We start from the raw sequence: 27,900 nt of genomic DNA, 5'->3' as shown, positions 1-27,900 counted from the left end.
TGCCAAACTCTAATTTAGGCTCTTAGTCTTTTTATGGAGGTCAAAATCCTCTGTCTGACAGGCCTGAAGCTGTTTCCGATTATGCTCTCTCGAAAATTGACAACTTTGCTATGAGACCCCATATCCACCTCGGGGGTCTTAGAAGTGTCAATAATTTCTAAGTTCCAACTTTTAAGACATTCTGGTTCAGTTCCTTTTGATCACCTTTAAAGCTCCCAGGACCTCAGGAACAGCACTTAGGGGTAAAGAATCACTCCAGCAGAGAACACTAGGAAGCTCCTGTTCAGTCCAGGTCTATTAGCTACTGGTCAGCTGGGCTTTCCATGAAAAAAGCCCTTTGCAGCTTATTGTGATCCTGTAGCTACACAGGAGGTCAGTCAACTGACCCCTGGAGTCTACTTTTATGCCTTAGGTACAATTGGGAGCAGATCTCAGATTTCCACACATGTCACAGACAGCAGGTCAAGTCCTCTTCTGTTCTTCCATAGGCCCAGATGTGTTCTGATGAACTGAGAGTAAGGTGCCAGTTCTGTAGGATTCAATAGCCAGTAGGTGGTGGTGACTCCTGGACACTTATTACCCAAAGAGAAAAAATTCCCAAGGGCAAACCTTTACATTTTTCTTTTTTGCCTTACTGAGAACTATCAAACAATGAATTATTCTGGGTTAAATGAAATCCAACAAAGTAGAATCCTTCTGCCCTTAGATGTGTCTGATGTCCCAGCCAAAGTGGGGGTGATCATGCAAAACAATGGATTATCTCACACTGATCCTCTCCCCTCATGTAGAAGGCAATTAACAATAACAATATTAATTACCACTCTAGCAGTATAATACAGTATAATACTCCATAAACACTATTATATACTATATTTTTTAATATATATTGTGATCCCCAAAACAGTTATTTTAAAAGACAATTGGCCCCCACACCCAACTAGTAGCATGCTTAAACATTGGGCTACACCTTCTAGCAAAATTCTGTTGGGATGGGTTTGACCATGTTTGTGGAATCACTTAAAATTAGCGGTGCACAAGAAGTACGTAATTTGCTATAGCATAATTCCACAGAATTACTGTAAAAATAAGTGAAATTTCACATATTTAAACAAAATGCATCTTGCAGTCAAAAAAATTACATAAAATGTAATCTCAAAATGAAATTCCAAGTTGATTTCCAGTCGCTCTCAATTAAACCCCGTTGCTTGTGGTTGGATTTGTAGTTTTGCACCCAAAAAATACTTGGAACAGTTCGCTAGAGTGAAAAAAACAAAGACACCTGAAATATTAGTTGACTGTCTGGATTAAAGGAACTGCCGCTCGCCTTGAAAAGCACTGCTATTGAAAACACGGCAACATGCTCTCAAATGTGTCGTTTCATGCTGAAATACACCTATCTGAAACATTTGTTGACTGTCTGTATTAAAGGAACAGCATCTCAATTTTCAAAATACTGCCTCTTGCACTCAAAAATTACCCTAACGGTATACTTCACGTAGCAATTTCTCCTCAAAGGGGAGTCTGGGTATTGAAGGTGGCATAATTGCGGTATCTCTGTCATTTTGCATAAATGTTGCTATGCGAAATTCCCGAATTACACCAATTATGCCAACGTAACTTAAATTTTGTCTACTTGATATGTTATTTAGTCTTTTTTTGTGAGACCTAGTATGATTCATGGTAAAATTGCATTGGAAGAAATCACTCAGTAATTTATTGTCTTCTGATTTTTTTCCAGACAAGTCTAAAGAATGTGCATATGAATGGAGAAGCAGAGGATTACTCTACTATCCTATTTAGCGGACATGTTGAGCCTACTTTATTGCCCCTATAGTCACAAGGTTTTCATCAGGATTATGCGATCACAAGTTGTTTTTGTGCATTGAATTGAAGTCTTAAATGAACAAACAATATCCCACAAGGTATTAATGAGTAGACAGTTACGTATGTATGCCAAAAGCATTACTAGCAAGGAAAAAGGACACTCAATTGGTTTTTAGAAAGTGCTTATAGCATCATATATTTAAATTATAAACAAGGTTTACAGTTATGGCAGCACTGTATAGAAGCGAATCAAGAAGCAACCCAAATTGCACTTGGTGCTCGGTGTGTACGAGTTACACAAGGTGGCGACGCAAGTGACAATGGTGCACAACAAAAAACAGCGCAAGTGGTGCGAGGGAAATAATATATACAGTGTGATTATCAAGAACAATGGCTTTAAATTATAATTCAGTCAAATTAGGTACAATTTACAGATGACAGTTAAGTTGAGCCATTAAAGAAAGTTGTGCCAATGATTGTGCTTGTGTTGTCGACAACGTTTCGATCCACTTTAGTTGGGATCGTCTTCAGGACGGGGTTGCGGTGAGTAAACGGTGCTGTAAGTGGTAGGCGAGCACTGGCAGGTCAAGACCGGGCATTTGCAAAGGGATCCTGCTGGGCCGGTGTCCGCGTGGTAACTGTATTTAAAGAGCCTCGGAATCAATTGTGGCGGATTAAGGCACATCTGCTGGGCCGGTGTCCGCGTGAAAACTGTAATTAAAGTTCCTCCGATACTAACATCGTGGATACGGTCAATTCTGGTATCTTGGCGGCGTGAAGACACTGAATGAATCAGCGAGCCGTGTCAGGAGTGGATCCGGGTGCTGGGAAAACGGCCTCACGATCGAGCTCACTGTTGGGATTCACCTTGTTGTTTGTTCATTTTATCCTTTCACCCTGATCCCAACCTGGTTTAAGGGTCATACTCCTGTTGTTTTTTACAATATTGAATTAAAGTCAACACATATTGCACATAATAAATATAGACACCACAAACAATAACAAAGCAAGATAAGATATTCACTTTCTATCTGATAACAATGTTATTCCAATGAAGTAAGAACAAACACAAAGCATTACAGATTACGTTCAGAAACATGTAAGCTTTGCACTTTGATTTTTAACATGTAAAATAAAGTTTGTGACAGCACAGCACTTGTTTGAAAAAGTATAAAGAGTATCCGTCCTTTCAGATAATTCCTCACTTAGCTAGCTTTTAGGGTCAACAGGTCTCATATGGATGTGGCAGGGAACATCTACATGAACTCATACACTACATGTCTGATTGATCATAACATAAAGACAAGGATGCCCTTTTTATAGGCATATACTATCACCTGCAAGCATTGCCTTTTGTTAGCTTATTGTAATTTGGTTACTTCGTCAAGGTACCAATGTGACCCACATTTTCCTCCCTCCTTCGTTACACCAGTATTGGGAACAATGGAAATGCATCTATGTATGTGGAGAAATGATATATAACAAGTCAAGATATGACCCCACGTATGACGCAAGGCGTCATCGTTTTGTTGCATTTCTTTTTCACTAAGTGTGTTTGCCATGGAGAAGTGTCTAATACTAAAGTGGCCCAAGCTGGCTCTTGTGTCTCCTTTACGTAATATGAATGGAATTGAGCCACAGATAAAATGCACTCATGACTTTTCATTTTCTAGAAAGTTCCTTTGATAACAAACCTTATTATATTAACCCCTCCCATCTCAGCTCGTCATGAGCCACAGTGGCCGTGTGCTCATGACGAGCTGAGCTCGTCATCACGGCCGCAACACTCGCACGTGGGGCTAATTCCCCCACTGTGCTGAGCACTCTAAAGAAACGGGTGTGGCCGTGACGAGATGAGCACTGGGGCGTTGTGCGCGCACCCCCCCCCCAGCACAGCGGGGCAATTAGCCCCGCAGGCAAGAAATTAAAGATTCACAATGGTTTACAAGGTGTTTTTTATGGCAAGGAAGAAAGGGGAATGATTTCCAGGTTATTTCAATTGGATCCTTTATATAAGAGAACCAACTTATTTGCAGATTTGATTTTATCCCTGCTAGTGAATTAATTCTAAATAAAACTTCGTGACATTTACTCTCTAGGAGGGGATCTATCTAGTAGACCTACATCTTTCTAGCCTCTTCTTAAAGAATTTGAATTATTCCATGGGATTTCATAATTTAAACCATGTTCATGGTTACTGAAACATAACATATATCTTTGTTTCCTTTCTGGGAGAATAGTTTGTGGGCCAGGGTGTTTTGGTGGTATCCAAGGTTTAGTGATAATGAGCCAATGGAAGTCCTCTTTGGTATGTTCCTTCTGTTAGACCTGACTGCCTTAGGGTGGTCTTCCCCAAACTTTCTGCCTGCATAGCTCCACTTTTTGCTGTATTCTTTGTGTTGACCTTAGGGCTCCGAGCACTTTACCACTGCTAACCAGTGCCAAATTGCTCGTGCTTCTCCCCTAAACATGGTTTCATTGACCTATCCACAATTAGTATAATTAATTTTCTTTGTAAGTCTCTTTCTTTGTAAGTCTCATAGTAGACCACGACCTGGAAATTCTGTTCCTTACGGAAACGTGGCTCACTGACCACTCGGACTCGGATATAGTCACAGCCCTACCCCCGGGTTTCCTTATCCAGTCCCAACCACGCCCCACTGGCAGAGGAGGCGGATTAGCCATCCTCTACCGGGATCACTTCTCCTGTAGATCCAACGATGCCCTAATCTTGGACTCTGAAAGCTGTCATTTCACCATCCAGCTAGCACCGACTAGTACGCTGTCAGGCCTACTAGTATATCGCCCCCGGGCCATTTTGGCCCTTTTGCTGGCGCTCTCCTAGAATCTATATCATCTCTTGCCCATCGAACTTCCAACTTCTCTATCCTAGGAGACCTAAACATCCACTTCGACGACCCGCTAGACACAGGGGCAGCCGACTTGATTACAGACCTGGCGGCCTACGGCCTCCACCTTACCAACTCCGGAGCCACACACAATAAGGGACATCTGCTAGACCCAGTGTTTACTAACATCCACTCGCTACAAGCCAAACAGTCCCTTCCCCTCCCGTGGACGGACCACTTCTTGGTCCCTCTCCTCCTTACAGGGGCATTCAGGAAACCCCACAAGCCAGCTACCTATACCAGGGACAGGGCATGGCCCAGACTCTTGGCGGAGGACTGGGCCAGAGCCCTAAACTCAACAACCCCTAGTTTTATGGAAGATCCGGCCACCGCGGACAGACAGTTCAGGGAATGGATTACCACTTCCCTCGACTCTATCCTCCCCTTAAAAACACGTGAGGAGAAAAACAGGAAAATTGGTTCTGCCCCATGGTACAGCCCTGAACTTAGATCTCTTCACAAAGAATGCAAAAAAGCAGAGCGACTGTGGAGAAAGGACTGGCTTCATGCCAGTAAGGACGCCTACCGTAGGTCGGGGAGAATCTATAAGTCCACCCTTAAGCTTGCTAAAGCTTCTTACTATGACGCCAGAATAAAAAATTCCACCAACTCGGCGAGAGAATCGTACATCATCGCCAAAGAACTGCTGAAAATACCAGTGCCCCCCTCCTTGCACCCACCCCCTCCGGACAGAAGTAACAAACTGGCAACCTACTTCGACTCCAAAATCGCCCGGTTCCTATCCTCCCTCCCACCTCCTAGTCTATCTAACCACACAGACAAAGAGGTAGCCACCAACCCTACAGGCAACATCCCACACCTTCAGCTGTCCTCATTCAGAGCAATATCTCTGAACGAAGTAGTAACAACTCTGGCCAAGATGAAAAGCGGCTCTCCCCTTGACCCTGCCCCCATCAGATTCCTGAAAATAGTGGCCCCTACCATAGCACCCACTATCATGGAACTGATCAACATCTCACTATCTCAAGGCTCTGTCCCTCCGAGCTGGAAGAGTGCTGTTGTCAAGGCTCTTCTTAAGAAACCTCAACTGGACCCCGCCGATCTGGCCAACTACAGGCCGATCTCGCTTCTTCCATGCATTAGTAAGATGGCCGAGAAACTGGTCAACGTACAACTGTCCCAGTTCCTTGAATCCAATAATCTCCTGCGTCGGTCTAAAACTGGATTCCGTCCCGGCCACGGCATGGACACCGCCCTCCTCACTGTCATTGAGGAGGCAAGGTGCATTCTGGATTCGGGAGGATCTGTGGCTGTGGTCCTCCTGGACCTCAGTGCAGCCTTTGATACGGTGAACCACCGTGTCCTTCTCCACCGGCTGGCCGGGTCAGGAATCGCGGGCGCCGCGCTCGCATGGATAGAATCCTTTCTATCAGGCCGCTCATTCCAGGTATGGGACGGCAACTCACACTCAGCCTCTCTCCCACTCTCCAGCGGAGTCCCCCAGGGGTCTTCGCTAAGTCCCACCCTGTTTAATGCATACATGGCCCCTCTTGAGGATGTCGTTGCCCCATTCGGGATAAAGATAGTGAGTTACGCGGACGACACGCAACTGGTGGTCTCACTATCACACCTTGACAACCACCCAAATAATCTGCTGAACTGCCTCCAGGATATCCACCACTGGATGTGCGAGTCATCACTAAAGCTCAACGGAGCAAAAACGGAAGTCATGCTCTTGGGTAAGAAATGGACCACCATTCCCCCATCGGTCTGGCCAGACGTTTTCGGCGAGGTGCCGACTCCGAAAAAAGAAATCAAGACATTGGGAGTCTGGCTGGAACCTGATCTTTCTATGAAAACCCAGGCAGCTAAAACAGCAGGAACCTGTTTTGGACTCATGCGATCTATCCGCAAGATCCTTCCTCTACTTCCTCCCTTATCAAGGAAAATCCTGGTTCAAGGTCTGATTCTTGCCCGGCTAGACTATAGCAATGCCGTCTACCTCGGAGCCCCTGAATCTACCCTGGCAAAACTTCAACGCACTCAAAATGCGGCCGCCTGACTCCTTATGAGTCTTCCCCCCAGAGCCTCTGCCAGACCAGCGCTCAAGGCCCTACACTGGCTTCCAGTGCGTCAGAGGGTAGAATTCAAGGCTCTGTGCACTGCCCACAAACTCATCAAAGGCCTAGGCCCCTCTGTCGTGAAAGACAGGGTTCCCCCCTACAAAGCCCCCAGACTCCTGCGCTCGGATAACGGACGCTTGGCCACCGTCCGTAGATTCAGGAAGGCACGCACCAGCGGTCGACGCTTTGCAGTAAAAGCGTCCTCAGGATGGAATTCACTCCCCCGCAGCTTGCGACTGGAACCCTGCCATCTGCTCTTCCGTAAAAGATTGAAAACCTTTCTTTTCCCCAAATAGTACCACCCCCCCTCCCCCCCCCCCCCCCCCCCTGGTCTCCACAAGTTTCTACAGCGCGGGGATGCCTCCGGGTCACCAGGCGCTCTATAAATCGCTAAATAAATAAATAATAAATAAATAGTAGAGTGCCCTACCTGTGCCCATGGCCTGAAAATTAAATTCTACTAGTGGGCCTGCAGCACTGATTGTGCCACCCACACAAGCAGCCCTCTAAACAGGTCTCAGACCTGCCACTGCAGAGCCTGTGTGTGCAGTTTACAGTGCCCTGTTGACGTGCCATTTAAAGTCCCTTTCCAATCCTCAAACCCCCCTTTAATTACATAAGTCACCCCTAAAGTAGGACCTAGGTAGCCCATAGAGCAGGGTGCTAGGTAGGCAAAAGGTAGGCCATGTATTTTTAAGTTTTACATTTCCTAATAATGAAAGACACTTAGATTCATTTTCATTACTGTGAGGCCTACCCCTCTCGTAGGTTAACATTGGAAATTCCTTATTACACTTTTAAACTGTAATCCCTGATTGAGGAGTAGCTATCTCATGTTTATTATCATTCAAATGGTAAGTATAAATCCTTTTTGCTGGCAAAGTTGGATTTAACTGCTTTTTTAGAAATGTTGCTTTAAGAAAGATATCATGTCTCTATTCTTAAAGCTCTGTGTGCCTGTGGCCTGTCTGCAATACACTTCTGGGGTGGGTGACAGCTGGACTGTGTGCATTACCTCTAGGTAACCACACACAAAGGAAGGATAGATGTGACTGAGTGCCCATATGCATCCTGATGGCTCATCCTGGGCAGGATGGGAGGGAAGAGCTGACATACCTGAATGGAATGGGCAGTGTCCTGTCCCCCCACAAAGCGTTGATTACCCTTCTGTAATAAGTCTGGAGCGAGGGCTGGGAAGGGTGGGCCTCTGTGCACTTCAAAGTCCCTCTATGAAGTCACCTCCACTTCAAAGGTGCAACTGGGTATAAGTACTGGGTCTTTGCCCCCACCAAATCAGACTCTTCTGGACATGTAGGAAAACTCTGCCAGGAAGGACTGCCATGCTGCTACAAGGACTGCCACTCTGGAAGAACTGATTTTCTGCTGTGCTGCCCTGCTGCCTGCTACCCTCTGCCCCTGCAGAGGTAGAACTAGACACTTTCTTGAACCCAGAGTAATCTCCAAGAGCATGACTTGCTTCCTATTTTGAGGCTCATTGTTATCAAAGTCTAACCTCCTGTGCCTTGTCCACTGGAAGTGGATCCAGGTGCATGCTCTAGTAGATCTGACGCATCCTCTGCTACGTGAATCAAAATCAATGCATCAACACTGTTTTGGGAACAGACCCAGCGCATCACATTTGGAACCAATGCCTCTTTGTGTGGAGAAAATCGACGTATCACCTCAAGTGCAGGGATCAACACTGACACATTGCTTCGCTGCACCCCTCATCTCAATGCTGCGACCAGGATCAAGGTACTTATTTCAGTGGAGATTGTATGTTTTCTGTATCTGGCCCACATTCCTTTGCAGTTAGCTAGAACTCTTGACTTGCTCTGGTCCAGCACGAACGCATAACACCTGTAGGCGCTTACTTCTTCTACCCTTTTTTTTACTTTAAATCTTTACAAATTCATATCTCAACTTCTACTTAATTGATTTTTTGTAATTTTGGTCTTGTTTTATTTATACAATCATAATCTGTTGTCTTAAATAGGTGTGGAGTCTTTTTGGGTGGTTTCTCTGTGTTACTATTTGAAGTTTTGAACAAATACTTTACACATTGCCTCTTAAATTAAGCCTGACTGCTCTGTGCCAAGCTACTAGAACGTGAGCATAGGTTAATTTAAAGCATGTTTTCGACTTAGCGTGACTACGATTGTAGTTCCTGCTTGGACAGAGTGCATACCTCTGCCAACCAGAAACTGAATTTCCAACACCTTCTCTTAGAAATGGCAGGTCAGTCACGTCATACTTTTGTTGCATCTTAGGTTGCATCTATGTTCAATTGTCCAAAGTTTTACTGTCCTAGTTTCATCCCTTATAATATAAGGCCACAAGGAGCAACATTAACCATTACTTTGTCATTGTCCAATTCGAGGGGATGTGGAAAAGCTATCTGCATTGGTGTGGCCAGTTCAAGTTTCACATCATGCTATCAAATCTACTTCATTTAGGAAGAGGGACTACCTCAACAGTTTTGAACCTTCCTTTATTGTCTGACATTGTCTGTACTCCCACTTTGTCAAGCTCAGTCCCAATCAGTAACCTTACCCATGGGAATTCCTGCACATCTGCAGACTCCACATGGGAGATGACTACCCATAGCCTACTCAGCAGGTGAACAGTACCACCACAATTTTAGAAGCCCTAAGGCGATCTATTTGTGAGCCTTGTTGTTCCCCTCTTTTTTTCTGCTGTGGGTCTACCACCCATTCTTGGGATAACACCCACACATCGACCTACCTTTCAAGTTTCCTGGAGTCTACTGGATGCTGGTGTATCTCTTAGAACAATCACTCCAGATGTGCTCCAGAAAACCAAAATCTATAGCCCAATATAAGTCTTCTCTTTATTGCACATCATCCATCCCTATTGTGTGTTCAATGAGATGTAAACAAACTAATCCCACAACTGTTGTAACTCTTTGAGGGTGTTTTTAAACTTCTTAAGGTAGTCTTTAGGGGTGAGATCATATGTTTTAAAGTGGATTATTAGTAGTGATAAGTAGGGACCTATCTCTAGTAATACGGCCAAAAACACAATAAAAGGTTCAGTCAAAGTCTTAATAAATTATTTCCTTGCTCGACCCTTGGTAGCTGGCAATGAGCAGGCAGGGTTTACCTAGGAGATATGTTTCTAAAGCATTTAAAAACAACAATACGTTAAATAAGTAAGTCACAATACACAATAAAAATAATCGGTTATATTTTTATAAATAAATAGACACTAAAATGACAAAACTCCAATGTAGGAAAACAGAGACATGAATTTTCAAAAATGAAAAGAAAAACTAGCGCTTAGAAGCAAATAGCGCTCAAAGGGTTATAAAAAGGTCATGCTGGACTAGGACAAAGTCCAGCGTTCAGGCCACCTATGTTGTAACACTTTTACACTTACTTCCAGAAGTGTTTCATGATGCAGGAAAGTGGTCATCATCAACAGCCAAGGATTCAGATGCTCTAGTTGCCTCTTGGGGTCTGGGACTACAACTCCCACAATGCACCTGATGAGCTTGTGGAGCTTTTTAAAAAAGTTGCTCCAAAATTCTCAAAACATCTGGAACTCCTTCAGAAGGTTCTTTTGGGATTCCAAAGTGTCCACAACACACATCCAAGGTGGTCCTTGGGAAGTTGGGACTAGGATTCTCAAAATGCACTTGGCCAAATCCTTAAAGGTTCATTAGATGCACTCCAGGATGAGGAATTCTTGGTGGAGATGATGCATGTGAGTTTGTTAACCAGCGGCTTTCAGAGAGTCCACTCCTTAATCCTTGTAAAGCCAGGCAAGGTCCTTAGGGCTGCAGTACCAAATTGTGCAACAGGTACAGTCTTTCAGAGTGCCGTCCTTTGGGCACTGATCAGAGTTCCAGCAGAGCAGTTCTTCTTCTCCTAGTTGTTACAGCAGTTGGTCTGCCTTGCTTGGCAACCCTCCCCTATTCATTCAATGTTCCTGGCGTCACACAGGAGGGCACTGCTGACTAATGGGATTCAGGGTGCCACCCTCAGGTATGAGCACTTCCTAAAAAATTATGGCATAGTCTTGAACCAGAAATCACTAATCATCCAAAATCCGAACTGGGGAAACTCTCTCCTAGTGGGTTAGATCTTGCTAAGCCAACCCTCTGGCGTGCCTAAGATTTTCTAACACTCCCCTTCCAGTCCCTTTATTAACTACAAGGGCTTCTGTGTGGCTGGGGGTGCAGTATGTGGGGGTGAGCATGTGCTGATTTAAAGTGGCATTCTTCCTTTGAAGACCAACTTGGTCATTCCACCCCCATCCTCCCTTTGCTTCTGCAGCTGCAGTTCTCTACCCACAGGAAATCCTTTGTCTCTCTAGCAGGCCACTTCACACCTCATTAAGACAGCTTGGCACAGACTGGCAGAGGATGGCCAATCAGGATAGGGCAGCTCTGAGGCTGGATTTTGGCTGACAGAAAAGAATGTTCTATAACTTATTTTCTGTATTAGTTATTATACATCTAGCCATGGCAATTTTTTGAATTTTTCATATCTATCGTTTGAGTCCATGAATAGCTTTCCTAGCTTGCCCCTGTCAATATTTATACTTAAATAAAATATTTCCATGTTAGCCTATGTAGCCAGTTTTCTACTTCGGGGGGAAAGAATTGCAGTTTTTCTCTCACCAAGGCTTATAAAACATCTTTTAGACTGTCCCTGCTAATAGTTGCAAGGCACCGTACCCCTGGGGCACCTAGGGGAGAGACCTCAAGGGTGACATATGTGTAAAATAAAGTAGTTTGAGACTTTGGAAGTACTTTTACTTCTGAAGTCGAATTTGCATACAATTTCAATTTAAAAGCAGCCTGCAGGGCAGGACTGGCTTTTAATATGACAGCAGGCACCACAGTAGTGCACACTTCTTCTCCTCCAGTGCAATCTTCTTCTTCAGGATAATGAAAGTCAACTTGACTTGATAGTCCCTCTATGATATCTTGTCACTGTACTCCATCTGGCAGAATGGCAGCTCTGAGGAGCTCAGGCTGTGGGTGAACTCCCTCCCTGCCCAGGAAGTTGCACACAAGAAGTCTAATTGAAACAGTGTTTTCCCCTGCCTCCTCTTCTTCTTGGGCTCTCTCATTCTCTTCATTATCCTCTGAGCTGGTATATCTGATGGACTTCTCAGCCCCTAAGGGATTGGTGTAAATCCTTCTTCCAGGATTTGCTGCCCAATTTCTGCCTCATATGCTTGGCCAGAGTTCTCAGCTGTCCAATGCTGAAGCTCTCCATTGCAGAGGGATCCACCTCCAGATTCCAAAAGGATTAAAATTTAAAAATTCGAATAAAAATGGCTTTGAAATATAATCAAAAATGACCCAAACAAAGAATGTGAATTAAAAATCAAAGTTTGCTGTTCAGATATTTTAAGTTTGAATTTTAAAATAAGTTGTCACTTAAATACAAGTTGTGGATCCCATTGCTGAAAACATATGTATGAAACTGGGTTATTAATTGGCAAAGATGTGAATCTTTCCGAAGTAAGAAGCCTAAAATTGTGCTAGGTCCATCGCACAAGTTAAATAATTAAACCGGGGCTCGATTCTTGGTAGCATTAGCACAAAGCAGACAATATTAATGTAAAAAACAGTGTGTAAATTATTTAGCAATAAAAAAGGAAAAACACAATACAATAAAACCATGACCAATTTACAAAAATAAAGAATAAAGTAATAAAAATGACATTGAAATGACTAAATTAAAATAAGGCATCCACTGATAGGATTTTTTTAAGTTGTAGGTAAAAAGCTTTAAAAAAAGAAAAGTGGCAATTAGAAGTCCATGTAAAACAAAATGATCAGTGTTTGGTTGGTGCTTGATTAGTCTGGGACAAATTATTTGGTCAGATGAGAGGGTGGTGTAATGTCTGCATCCTCAGTGCAATCTGGAGCCATTGCTCCACACCGCATTGAGGACTGCCTTAGGAGTGGACCAGAGGTTTGGCTGACCATACGCAGGCTGCAGCAGATGACTTGCCCTGATGAATACATTGCCATGTGCACCCTCAGGCAGTAGCGGTCGGTGGAGGGAGTAGCTGCCGGGCGGTGATATGGAGAGGGGGAGGGGCAGGGAGGGGGTAGTAATCTATGGATTACGGAGGATTACAGGTAAGTAAACATATAAATAAATAAAAATAATTTCGTTGCATGCACTGCATCGCATTTGGGGATGCAGTGTACACAACAAAATTTGTTTTATTTATTTATATGTTTACTTTTCTGTACTCCTCTATAATCCATTGATTACTACCCCCCCACCTTACACCTCCCCCTCTCCACGTCACCGCCCGTCAGCTACTCCCACCACCGACCGGTACTGTCCTCAGGACTGAAACTTACCTGAGGATCACTCATGTCCGATCGCATATGTACACTTTTTGGTACAAATCGGTGAAAATCCTGAAGGCTGCATGCCATTATGGGGTGAAATAGGTGTAAGCTGTCCACTCTGTGTATTTCTGAAGATCATAATATGAAAAAGAAACCAGAGAACAGTATTCCTAGTTTTTTGCCTTCAGCTGCACCTTCAGTGAAGGGCTTTCTCCCATTCAAATGTGCTACTTTTCAACCCTTCCTAAAAATAGTTGGGGAATTTATAACTTTCCCGAAATATTTCAGGACTGGAGTTAGAATAGTCAATAAGCCTCCTGGAATATTTTGGGGAAAATTGCTCTTTCCCAAAATATTCTAGGGCTGAAGTTAGAATAGTAAATTTAAATCTTCCAGTGTCCACCACACCCACTGCTGCCCTGAAGGTTACAGTTCATGGCAAGAAACATAAACACCCAGAGAATTAAGAAAATGAAAGCGAAAATATTGAATGTATCCTGTGAGTGGGAATTGAGTCTGTTATGTATGGTACCTGCATCCTCGTTAATTCTCTCCAATGAGTTAACAAAATTATCACCCTAAATCCAAGGTGTTCACATTCCAGTTTCCAAATTTACCCAACTGTGGGATAGAGGGCTCTACCCATGTATCGGCACCGTTTAAATATGACAATCAGTGCAAAAAATAGGCACTTCAGTGTGACATCAGTATTGCAGGGTCTCCTCTTGATTCCTTTGATTTTTATTGCCACATTTTATTGTGTAAGTGATCTTAGCCTCACATCTTTAAAAAATCATATATTTGGTTCCTCATAACAATTTTATTTTATGATGTTTTTAGCTTATTATTTTTGTTCTCTATTTTTCTAAGACGGTTTTGGAATATTACGGGCCAGATTTATGAAAGTGTAACCCAATGCAGAGTAGCAGCCTAAAATGCTGCACTGCATTGCATGAAAGGGAGGGAGCAGCAGAGCTCCAAATCTACAGAGATATGGTACTCTCCTCCCCTCTCCCTAAAGCTGATGCAGAATTGTGCTGCCAAGGGCCATGCACACACCTTAGTGACATAGAACAAGGATGTGTGTGTGAGTCCAGCATAGATTTTGTATTGGAAGGGTCCTCTTCTAGTACCAAATTCTATGCATGGATAACATTCAAAACATGTTCTTCTTTTTGTGTGTGCAGTACGGTGCAGCACACATGCAGAGTCGGAATAAAAAGGAGAAATGAAAACATTTCCCCTTTTCTTGCCTGCTTTCTAGTGACATTCATTTTAACGCAAAACTCTGTCTACTATTGTTAGTATATAGGATTTTGCATCAAAAAGAGTGGTTGCCTGGGAACCCCCTACACGCTAAGCAATACAAAGCAATGCTTCATGCTGCTTTTGTTTACTTTTAGGCAACTTTCTAGCAGTAACGGTCGGTGGTGGGAGTAGCTTTGTGATGTGGAGAGGGGGAGGGGCAGGGTGGGGGCCAGTAATCTATGGATTACGGAGGATTACAGGTAGGTAAACATATAAATAAATCAAACAAATTTGGTTGCATGCACTGCATCCCCCAATGGCATGTAGTGCGCGCAACGAAATTCATTTTATTTATTTATATGTTTACTTACCTGTAATCCTCTGTAATTCATAGATTACTACCCCCCCCACCCTGCCCCTTCCCCTCTCCACGTCACAGCCCGGCAGCTACTCCCACCACCGACCGCTACTGCTTTCTAGTGCAAAAATGTTTTGCACTGGATTTTAAATAACAATAAAAACATTTTGCCCTGGTTTGCATCAATTTTGTGATGCAAACACAGCGCAAAATGTTTGTAAATCTGGCCCTTTGTGCTGTTGTCATGGCTTTAAAATTCTTGGTACAGCTTGGACTTGACACTCATTTCTCAGGGAAATTTGTGCTTAAGCCGCAGCTTCCGAGGCTTGAACAAAATGTCATTAAGAATCATGCTTTGACCTAATCTTTGTATGTTTATTAAAAACACTTAGTTACTGCCCTTTCCTAATTGACAGAGCATTAACCAGCACAAATGTCATTGAAGTAGTTGCAGCACCACCAATAAACCCCGAGGTAAAGATTGTTACCCCGTCCTCGATAATGCTCATAACTTAGGAACTGGGCACTCTAAGACTCATAATTACATGGAAAGACATTTAAAACCTGAGACACTCTTGAGCAAGTGTACAAACCGTGATCTGGGTTTATCTGTTTGCGGTGAACTGCTAAGAAAATAATCAAAGCACTTAAGGCATCCTTCATTAGGAAGCTGATGTAAATGACACGTTTTGATGCACATTGAATTTACACCCAGCATTACTTGTAGGCTGTATTTGCATTCAAAATAGTTAAACCCTGTATGCTCTGTCGCAGTGTGTGCTGTTTTTATTGTGGCCTCAGCAATATATCATCAAGATGTTTATATTTTTTTAGCGTTCTTTGTTGTGTTTTAGTCTGCAAAGGTAAATCAAGTACTCTTAGAGTTATGGATCGTGGTGATTCATAAGATAATTTTGCAAGCACAGCAGGAAAATATACATTTAGCAAATTGCTTCAATGATATGCTTGCCAATAGTTTAAGTTATTGTAGGTGTATTTTTTGTTTGACACATTTTCGGCTTAATTGTATTTTTTAATTTTACTTATTCGAAGATAAATATGGACAACTGGAATTTTATTACAATTTGTTTTTAATATTATATATACATCAAGGAAGAAAAGTTGTATTTGGCCACTAGTTCTCCGACATAGGTTATACGGGTTAGGTGCATTGCATAGTTTTAATTCATACATTAGTCAATAATTCTTATAACACGTTAACACAATTTATTTAGAAGGCAGGTTATTACGATTTGTTGGAAATGGGGAGCTGACACTCCTGCACTGTTAATGAAATGATTATTCTGTGGCATTTCCATTTCTCAGCAAGCGTTTTTTTAGTGCTGAGAATTATATTTTAAACTTAAAAACTGTAGAATCTTTTTTAATTTTTCAATTACAATGTTTGGGCTACTTTATGATGTTAAATATATATGATGCCGTTCATTCCACATAACTAAAAACTGCATGTGCTGCTGCTTCTGTTTGACTTTACTGGGAAGTTAAATCGATGCAAAATATGCAGGCATGCAATTGGCTAATTTTTACGTTCCATGACGCTCTAAATCGTTTGTATTTCTTTTTAAAGAAAATGTAAGTATTCAAATTCAGTATGCATGTGTATGTTAAAATCATCTTCAAGCAGAACGCGGGTCGCAAGCTCTGGTGATTTGTACATGCGAAAATGTCATTTAGAGCTGCAGAAATCTGCAGGTGGCAGTGATTTTCGACAGCGTGACATGTCATCTTTTAGAAGTGGGTGATCTCAGGCCCTGGAAAATGAACCGAATAACTGCAAAGTCCTAAATGTATGCTATAGCAAGCACTTGCAATACATTTCCCACCCAAAAGGTGCGACTAAAGTTCCACCTAATTGCACGTGGCTGTAAGTAATGCAGTAAGTGCGAGGAAGTAACAACAGTAAACCCATTCTTAGGTCTGGCAGAGCTGTAACGCAATCTATCAATCTACAGAAAGGGTCGTTGAGCTCCCCTTTCATAACCATAGCTTCAATGTAATATTCTTTTTCACTTAGTTTGTCGACGCATCCTTTCCCCTCCCACTATTATCTCAACAGACATCTTACTTTATTATCCTCTTTGTTTAACCTCTTCGACTATATTGCTTGACCTCCTGCCACCTTTTCTCCACTTCCTCTACTCTCTAGTTCTAAGTACTACTTCACTCCCGAAAAAAGTAACATCTGTGACGCTCTCACTTACCTCATTCCTCACTGGTTAATAACTCCGCATTCTGGGCCTCGTTTGGCCCCGCGAGCAGTCGGAATGTCACTTTTTGTGACGTTCTGTGGCGCCGAAGTCTGCGTGATATTTATCAGGCTGCACTAAGCCACTTTTGTAGGCTTAATGCTGCCTGATAAATATAAGTCCCTTTAGCGCAGTGTTCTGCGTTAAAGAGGTGTGCAATGGGTGTTGCCGGGGGCATTATCAGCAACATCCGTGGCCTTTTGACCCTGCCCCAGATTTACGAGAAGTTCTAAATTGGAGGCAGCGCCAAAAGCTTACGCCTCCCCAGAGGAGGTGTAATGGAGGCGCAACAAGGAGAAATATCTTTATTTCTCCTCGTTTTTCCTTTTTCTATGTGTGCTGCAGAGGAAAATTCGTCTTGTGATTATTTTTGCACAGAAAGGTTTCTCTTCCTGTACAAAAGTGCAAAGTTGCCTGCGTTGGAGCACGGCAGCCCATTGTGTGCCGACGCAGGGTGGAAGGACAGGAATGCGCCGTATCTTATAGATACGGTGCATTCCTGCCCCTTTTCTTTTGCCATAGGGAAGCGTAGCAGGAAGACCTGCTGAGCTGCTCTACGGCAAAACCTTCTTAAATGAGGCCCTCTGTTTGGGCCTTTGTCAGCCTTTTTTTGTTCTTTTGCTGCCTACATTCATGGGATTTCCTGTGTTCTATGTAATGTGAAGTCCAGTTTGATGCAGGTTACTTCAGTCATGTGTTTTTAACAGCACCCTGACACCGTATGCTTTAATGCGCTATACATGAATGCCTAACTTAAAAACATATATTCATTACATTCCTCTGCCCTTTGTCGCACTACAACTTTTACTTATGATGTAAGGAATTTTGATATTGGCATCTACTCCATTTAAAAATAAAAAATACAACACATCAAAACGTGCTCTTTAAATCTGCAATTGTCTTCTTTTGAAAGTCATGAAAGAATGCTTCTTCGTTTTAACTACTTATGAACCAGCTAGTAACGGATCGAATTACTGTTTCTTGCCCTGAAGAATTCCTTTTGGACGAAACGCGTTGGCTACGGTCGTGTGAAGAATAAGAATAAAGAACATTTATGAAAAAAAAGACCTGCTGAATGGATTCTATTTTCTGCAAAACGTATTAATTATTGATGTTTTTGTGTGTGGAGTGCTTGATCATTGTATTTTATTGTAAATTGTGGGAATTTCCCTTGGAAGCTTAGGGGTATTGAGCTTCAGGTCCTTCGCACCCAGAGTTTATGATTACTTTAACCAGATTGTTGATAGGTGCAGTCATTATTGCCTTATGCTCTGTGTTCACTTTGTTGTGTGCAATAATCCTTAGCTTAGTCCTGACAATGTGGCAAAGAACAGTCAGGCATTAATGGAGGAACATGTGTTAAGCATTTTACAGTACCATTATGGTGCATAAGTAAGTGAGGACTCAAAGGAAATCCAGCCCCAATTTATAAAAATAGGGGGTATTTTGGTATAAATATAGACACCAAAACAAACTTTGTATCATACATACAACTAGAATTGTCGATGTTTAAAGCATTCATAAATAGATGCACTTTAAGCTGTCAAATTGGTCCCATTAAAATGAATGGGGAAAGCACAGGTGACACTCAGTTACTAGCAGGGTGAGTTCAAACGAACTCTTGTGATGTTAAGCTCTAGTAGTTCCGAAGGCCAAGCCTCAACAGTCAAATCTCTTTTACCTTGCCCAGGGAGTACGGATGCAGAGGTGTTTTGACTGTCCTTGAAGCTGAAGGGATCCATGGGTGCTGTCAAAAAGCTGCAGCACTCTCCAAAACAACACTTAGCAATAAAGCTACACTCTACCCTTGGGGAGTAGAGGCCTTTAGGGTCCCAGAACCCAGATTCCACAGCGGTAACTTTTCTACCAAGTCCGGCGACTCCCATTGCAGAGGTAGTGGCAGCTGTCAATCATGGGAGGGTCACGCCAAAGAAGCTTTGCCACACACTCGACTTTGTCACCTTGAGGATGCAGGATCACAGCATCTGGGTTGTTGCTGATGTTGGTCGCTATTGCTGGGACTTGCAATCAAAGTGTAGATGCCCTTGCAGAGGGTTGGTCACAGGGCTGGAGATCAACGAGCCTTGGCCCCAGCAAAAGTAGTCCATAGCTACTTCAATGGCTGAAGGGTGGGGAGTACAGTAGCAGCTCCAAACTTGGTGTGAGCCTGACAACAACTCCTAGCATGCACTTCACCACTTTTCGGTAGGATCGCTAGCAGTAGGCCCAGTGGCTTGTACTTCTTGTGACACAGCACAATCATTTACCTGCCACTTGCAGGCGACTAGTTCCACTAGTCCAAGGGAGTCCGACTCATATTGCGGAATCTACTGGGGTTCTTCTTGATGGAAAAGTCCAGTTTCAGCCACGGACCCAAGTTGTTCATGCAGTTCCAGTATATGATCCCTTCAGAACACTTAAGTGTCCTCTCTTTGCTTTCTGGCAGAGTCCAAATCCTGTTGCCGGTGGCCAGTTGCTCCTTGGCATCCTTTTTTAGACACTTGTACAGAACTGAGGTTCTGGTGTCTGGGGAACCCCTTGAATCCTAGTTGAGGATCATTATGGGTGTATGGGACAGTGGCAAACAGACTAGCAGTCTCTCCGGCTAATCTACCCCTGTGGTGACAACATCTGTGGGTGTACGTCACCTTTCTACCCAGAGTCCTCTAATTTAGGGTCTTTCAAAATGGCAGAACCCTTCCTTGGCTGTACAGACCTCCTAGCCCACTATAAAGGTGTGGCTAGCCTTTTAAGGTGTACACCTCCTGACTACCTAATTTTCATACCAGTCTGCGTGGGCAAGTAATTAACATGAAGGATGGTGAAAGTCTTTGAGATTCAACACCTTGATGACTGTAAACACTAGCCATCCTGGGGGGGCGGAAGTGTGACTTCCTTCCTGACCAGGCCTTTGTTTCTGTCCTGGGGAAGTGCTAGCACATCACCCCAGGAAGGAAGACTCTTGGCTTGGTGGAAAATGGCTCGGCGAAGCCCGCCATGGCACTGGAGCACTAGACCTTAGGTGGGCACTTACTCTGGGTGGCACTTACATGCATGACAGCTCAGCCTCGACACGAGAATCATGTTGGGTTGAAAAAGCACATTGTTTGACATTAAACACATCACAATTTGGTTGTTCCGTAATGAAGCAGGCTATCTCTAATTTTGTCAGTAGCCAGCCCTTACAGTAAAATAATGCTTTACATGGTTACTGTATGGATATATATGCAGAAACCCATATCACCACGCTTTTATAATAATGCACTCTACCTCCTGGGCTTAGGAGGACAACCTTAAGAGTGACTTACTTACATTAAGGCAGTGGTGGAGCTCTGTAGCACATGGTGAGTACAGAGTCACTCCTGAGCAGACAGGCTGCTTGTGCAAGCCTGCAATGGCAGACCTGCAGACACACTTTTACTTGGGCCATACAGGGTGGCACAATATTGTGCTGCAGCCTTGCTGACCCCTTTACCACACGTGCCCTGGGTACCACTGGTACCATATACTAAGGACTTATAAGGGGGGAAAACCAGCATCTAGCAGTCCAAATAGGGGCAAAAAGTGAGGGGACATCTGCAAAGAAGCCCTGTTTGCTACAAAACCCTCTCCCAGCTAATGTCATGTGCTTATCTAGGTTCCTGATCGATACTGTGACCTTATGCCCCTATTCGGCTATAAATCCATTTATTCCCTATATTGGCATAACCGTTCAAGTGCGATTTTCTGTAAAGTCATCTCTGGCCTCACACGAGCAGAGCCACAGAGCCACATTCCAGCATGACTCTCTGCTACTTCCTTTGCGACCAATTAGTGCAATGACAGAGCAGCAGTCACTATCTGATATTCCTAGATAACACTCCGAGTTCTTCAACAAGATAAAAACTTAGCAAACCTGGAAATCCCCGCTTGCTATGTTTTGATTAGTAATGGAACTCTAATGAGCAACTGATAGCTGCCACTTCCTAGTGACATCTTTAATTGACGTCTTATGTCCAGCAAACTTGCGTCAAACCCGGCACCTGTCAGGTATAAATATTACCAACGTTGCCTTAAGCAATGAGCGAACATGTTGCTGATGCCAGCTGCCTGCATGACCCCGTGTTGGTAAAAACTAGCACTCTGTCGCTGCAGCCTGCTATCCTGTGGTGGTGAAGCTACTGATTACCATTATCGCCGCTACAGCGCGACCTATGGTGCAGTACGCTTGAGGAGCCGCGCAGCCGTCCTCTGCGAAGACATCCAGCCCAGCTGCCCGCGGACGCTGTCACCCCTCCTTCCTCGACGCGCTGAGAGAAGCCGCTGCCTTTCTCGTGCAGAGAAATCCAGTCCCGGCGCTTCCAGTTTACCCTCGCAGGTGACTGGGATATCGAGAGAGACCCCTGAAGGAGATACCAATCCTCCATCATTCTATTCAGAGGTATGGTGTTGACTAAACCCTTAGACGAGAATTCTTGAAACAAACCTTGGCAAAACCAACTTAACTTAAGCTACTTACTTACTCCCCCTTCTCACGTGTTAGGCTTAGGTCAGGCACACCGGGGTAGGCTTAGTTAGAAGCACCAGTTGAGTATGTTAGCCTAATGTATATATGACTGTATATATGTTTTATTACTTTTAAACCATTGTATGGCTAAGAAACCATATCAATGCTTTTACAGTTCTATTTCGCTATTCTTATCTTACTGTACGTACTTTTTATAATAACAGTTATTGCAATTGTGGCAATACATTTCTCTTGTATGAGAAGAAAGACTGTTCAATAAATGTTAACCTTTATTGATACACGCCCGTCTCTCTATTCTCTACATACTGTGAAAGTAAACTGCACTAGACTGACTGAGTGAAATCTATGTCTATTGTTTCACACGACCCTAGAGATCGACTCTTGATCTGAGGAGCAAAGTTGTCATGTTGCACGGTTGTTGGAAAGCTGAATCCCTTCTTGTCTGTGCCAAGGAAGCTGATCACTTCCTATGCAGAGAAGAAAGTTTCCAGTGACCTCTGAGCTAGTTGGTAACACAACCCAATTAAGTTTAGCATAGTCAGTGGAGGCCTGGAATATAAGCAGTTCCACGTCGATACTACTGTTTATGTTATTCCAATGCGCAGGGCCTAGTGGGAAACTAGGAACTACACTACATGGCGCCCTAACGTTTGGTAAGGCGATAAACTAACGCAAGACTTGTAGAGTAACTCAGTCGTGCATATTTCACACCCCTTTCTCCCTTAAATACTCCAATAGACGTCTGGAGTGGGTGAAAGGTTAAAATCCGCCCGACCTTAGTAGGAAGAGATTCCTATGTAAAGCTCTGGTTTATTCAACGTTGAAGGATACAGTGTTCCAAAATATTGTGCATCTAATCTTTGTCTCCTTGGAGACCTACTCTGCAAACCTCGCATTTTTACAATGCCAGAAAACGGAACCTCTGGGGCCGCAGCAGATGCGACTCAGCAAGGTCCCGAATACACAGACCCGGATGCTATTATCATCCCGGTCCAGTTAAGAAGATCTATAACTTTAAAACTTATAGAACACGGACTGACACCTCAAGGTGGTACAGTAATTTTCGTGATAGAGGCTCACGAGTATCGGCAGACAGAGGTATTCTATTCATGGATAAACTTTCCAGCGGTAAACGCTATAACACAAGAGTTTCACTATTACAAAATAGAGGAACCTCCGGGAGAGTACGCTCCTTTCGAGGAGGTTGAAATCCCACTTAAATTTCAAGAGCACCTGCTCTGGTTTAATGGCGCCCTAAAACACAATGATCACATTACCAGGCTCGGTCCACTAGGTAGACCAGGAGCCACGTGGCCGGTTCTAGCCAGCTACACACCACATCCTGACATTGCAAAAATGTCTAAAGAAGAGCTGTTAGCACAGCTAAACACATTAATAAAAATACATAGGCAATTAGTCCAATATGTAATGCGGACTGCAACAGTCCAGCCAGCTGTTAATGTACCACAGCTGACCCCTCATCAGGGGAACACAAATAAAATTACACCACAGAACATACAGTCATGTCTTGGTAAAACACCCGTAAAACGGGAACAAATTCCTTTCTGGTTAGCCCAGAAAATCACTCAAATAGAGGCAGTATTTCCTGATACTACCCCTATTGAGAAACACAGAATCTTGACCATCTGCCTTCCTATGGGAATCGCACCACACGTGGAGGACTGCGACACTTGGGGTACAGTCTTTGCTTCCATTTACACAAAAACACACGGTGTTCCGTCTATGGCGGTAATACCAGACGTGCTAAAACAGATTCAAAATGAATTCGGTCCAGAACCAGCTTTAAATCTAGGTATGAAATTACTGAAAGACTTCAAGCAGGTCACGGCTATATTATTAGCCAATGTAAAGGGAGAAGCAGCATCTGTGGCGATTCGCCAGAAGTTGAGGGAAACAGATATAAAAGATCCTGTTGAGCTTGCAAAAATCATAGAAAAATGCTATGAAGAATTAGGTAGAGACAGCTTGGGTGGGAAACCAGTTAAGCCCCAACTGCTCGAAAATCCTGAAAAATTATTTATTAAAAATAATTCAAATACTCCTAAAAAGAGCTGGGATGGAAATAAACAATCCAGTCCCAAGGAAAAAGTTTTCCAGTCCAGAGGAAGGTCTCCTCGACGGAGGGAGAGAACTCCGACTCGAGAACGCCAGTCTCCCCAGAGGGAGCCCTCTGAGAAAAGATATAACCTTAGAAATAGGGATAATATAAAAAAACCTGATAGATATCAAAGTATTGATACACGTCCCTCTCGATCTCTTCCACAGAATTCGGAAAGAAGAGGACGGTCAGACCCAGGAGAGCACACCAAGTCCAAAGACAAGGAACCTGCTCAAAATAAGAAATCTCAATTTCAGAAAAAGAAGGTAGCCAGTATTAGAGTAATCAACCATGCCGAGAATACTGAGGACACAGTTGAAAAACGGGGAGTGGGCATTGACAATGTTGGACAGTGCAGCAGAAATCAGTATAGCGCGCAAGATCTTGATGAGTCATCTGGAGACAGTGGACACGAATGAATACATTCAGGTTGAAACTGCCGACGCCAGACTTAGCGAGCCCCATAAAATATACGAAATAACATTGCGTATAGAGGGTGATAAGACTAGGAAAATTAAGGGTCTATTTTGGGATAAGCTCTCAAAAGGCTATGATATTCTGTTAGCTGAAAAAGATTGGCCCCCGGAGTTTGTCAGGGAGTGCCCTCGTGGCGAAGAAGTGATTATGCCTGCCTTCTCGAATCACATACCGATTCACAAAAAATACACATATGCAAGGAAATGGGCTGTAGCCCAGGCACCTGCATTGTATAAAAATCATGTAGGATGGGATGAGGATTCTACACCTCACAAAATCCAACTAAAAAGTGAACCAACTGCCCAACGGCAGTATCCCATAAAGCAAGAAGCTAAAAAACAAGTCAGGGAGATCTTAGATCAACTTGAGTACCAGGGGGTGATTGAAACATGCACCTCTCAAATGAACAATCCTTTGTTTCCTGTCTCCAAGCCAGACAATTCATATCGTCTAGTTTTGGACTACAGACACCTTAATACATGTTGCAAAACTTTTGCAGTACAAAACTCGCATAGTGCAGCCCTAATGAATAACATAGTTAGGAAAAAATACAAAACGACATTAGACATTTCTAATGGTTTCTTTTGTCAAAACATTGCACCAGAAAGCAGATACTTGACCGCTTTCTCCGCATTTGGGTCACAGAAAAAATTCTGTCGACTCCCACAGGGGTTCAAGAACAGCCCAGGACTATTCTCAGCTAGGGTAACAGAGTTACTACAAATCTATGATGATGAAGCATTGTCTTACGTAGATGATATTTATCTCACAGACGACGACTTGGATACTCACTTAAAAAGAGTGAACACCATTATACTTGGGTTCGCAGCAGAGGGTTACAAATTCAACTTTAAAAAGTCCCGAATTGCCCATCTGACAGTACTATTTTTAGGGTACGAATTATCAAGTGAAGGAAAAAGCCTAGCGGACAACTTCTTAGAGAAGTGCGCTGTACTCCAAGCTCCAAAAACGCTGAAGAATTTACAATCAATACTAGGTTTTCTGAATTTCGGAAGAACTTACATTCTAAATTACGCAGAAAGGGTTAAACCTCTCTACGAACTAATTAAACCTGATTTAAAACAAATCAATTGGACTCAAAAACACACAGAAATTTTGAGATCACTGCAAACAGACATGTTAGCAAAAACAAAATTAGATACACGTGACAACACGATCGATCTTGTAATCCGAGTCATCCCAGGAAGATGCGGATTCACGTACCTAACCTCTAATGAGGGAGAAAAGGTACCAATTTCAATTAAATCTCACTTGTACACACAAGCAGAAAAAACATTCAGTCACACAGAAAGAACTGTGAACGCAGTGCAAATCGCATTAGCAAATGAAAGAGAACTAGCACACGGCAAACGGATTAATATCCTTACAGCGGAATCCGCCTTCGAAGCGCTATTCAGCCCAGTAAACCTGCCTTCAGTGTCACTGGATCCGAAATGGATACAGTGCATAGATTCTCTAGGAGCGGAAGACGTGAAATACTATTTCGCCCCGCAATACGAAGAACTGAATGATTTAGAATATGAAGAAGAATATCCTCTGCCAATCGAAATCATGCCTCTCCCACAATACGCATGTATAATCTATACAGATAGCTTTGTACAGCATTTTAATGTAGAGAGTAAATCCTACAATGCAGCATGTGCGATTATTAAAGGTCGCTGGCTGTGCGGTAAATTCAGACCGAAAGTAACAAAAACTGAATCTGTAAGAAACTGTTCGGTTCAGAGAACTGAAATCAGATCTTTAAAGATGGCGCTCGAAAATGCAGAACGCGAATTCCCCACACTTATCGTGTGCGATTCTCATTTTTGCGTCAATTCTTACAACAACAAACTGCAGAGTTGGATCGAAAACGACTACAAAGATGACACAGGTGCCACAATAAAGCATAAAAAGCTCTGGAACGAGGTAGCTCTTTTACACAAAGAACTACAAAAGACTCACGTGATTCACGCACAGAGTCTTCGGCGTGATGGCGTTCACGTTGCAGGGAATTCATTGGCTAATACAGCCACCGCGGAAGCAACTAACCCGGCTTCCGTAGCCACAAAAAAGCGTACAGATAAGTACATAGACGGGGAAACCATGCTGGCAGTAAAAACGACCGTAAAAGGCGACTGTGCAGCACTACCCGTAAACTATCCACTCAATTATGCATACATAATCGATGCAAACTCCGTTCCTTTTGCTCGAATCCCTGGAGTGGGGGATAGAGTAATTCCAAACAGGAGAAGGAGGGGCTTCCTCCTACTGGAAGCACACATGGGGTTGGGTCTGAAACACCAAACAATCAAAGCCTCTCTGAAAGAATTGCAATCAGAGTACTGGTGGCCAGGAATGAGTATAGATATTCAATGTTTTGCTCAAAATTGTAAAGACTGCAACAGAGATCGCAGTAATGAACAGGCCAGTGTAGTTTCAGGATCCCTGCTAGACAGCATAAGGCGGTCTATCTGCGCAATCAAAGAAGAGAAGCGCGTCCCAGTGTACAAAGTTTAAGACGAAATACACTTAAAAAAATGAGGCCTCCAGCGCTCGGCTGACGCTAGAACGGTTATAAAAGATTTGCGAGTCTTTATCGGCACATACGCAATTACCACGTTCCATTCTGACCAGGGTCCTGCTTTTAGCTCTCGAGCTTATGGGGGGGCCATGGCTAGCATGGGAATTGGGTTGCGGTATTCTTGTCTGTCGCACAAGTGTGGTAGAAAGAAAAAACTGTGACATAAAGCAATCTATAACAGCGAAGGTATTAGGTTCAGGCGCTGGGTGGGTCAAACATTTAATAAGTGTCCAGACTAGTCTTAACAACATGCCAAGAAATTCTCTAAAAGGTTTCAGCCCATACGAACTATTGTTCGGAATAAGAATGAACGTTCAGGACCTCGATAGTCAGATGTCAGTGGTACAAGAAGAAACAAAGCAGTTTGAAGTAAAAGACCGTTTGGCTGTTTTACAGGAACTGAATGAAACAAGAAAATCATTAAGCAACATAGAGTTAAAGCAACAGCCAAATACCACTGACGAGGCACCACCCGCAACAGCCCCAGCAAGGCCTGTCTGGATTCCAAAGATTGGGGATCTAGTCAGAGAAAAGATCGCGGTTAAGAAGGAATTTGGGCCTTCTTACAGAAAAGCAGTACCTGTCTTGGCAGTCACCGGAACAAGATCAGTTGTGCTACCGCCCCTTGCTGGTAAAAAGGAGAACAGAGTCGTGTCTATCGATCTGGTAAAACCACAAGCATGTGGCCTATAATCAACAGTAGGCCCAGTGGACTCCCAAGAAACAACAGAATACCCAAACTTGCAACAATCCAAGAGGTTCAAACTGAAAGACTCATCACATTCGATCAGCCTGCAGTGCACAATGAAGGACTATGCAATAATGCCATGGAACTCGTGCCTCTTGAAACACAGATTGAAACAGTTCGTCAAGAAACAACACCAGTCTACACTAATGTGGCATCAGAAAGTGCTACCGAGAGACAGATTGAAAGAACAATCCCATCAATTGACAGAACTGCCTCTGGTTATTTCATCAACTTCGGCAACTTCTCTGAAGATTTAAATGACCCCGAAGTGATGCCAGAAACAAAAAAGTCTTTTAAAGAAAAAGCAACGGAACTCTTTCATCAACTGAAGGAAATCTACCTAATTTCCCCTTGGCTAGAGTTCTGGTTCGGTCTAGGTGTATTTTTCCTCCTGCTTTGGCTCATCATGGTACTGTGTTTGGGAAAATT

Source organism: Lissotriton vulgaris, chromosome 3_1, assembly GCF_964263255.1.
Source record: "Lissotriton vulgaris chromosome 3_1, aLisVul1.2, whole genome shotgun sequence".
Taxonomy (NCBI): domain Eukaryota; kingdom Metazoa; phylum Chordata; class Amphibia; order Caudata; family Salamandridae; genus Lissotriton; species Lissotriton vulgaris.
The sequence above is the reverse complement of the archived record's forward strand: the minus strand, read 5'-3'. Positions refer to the sequence as shown.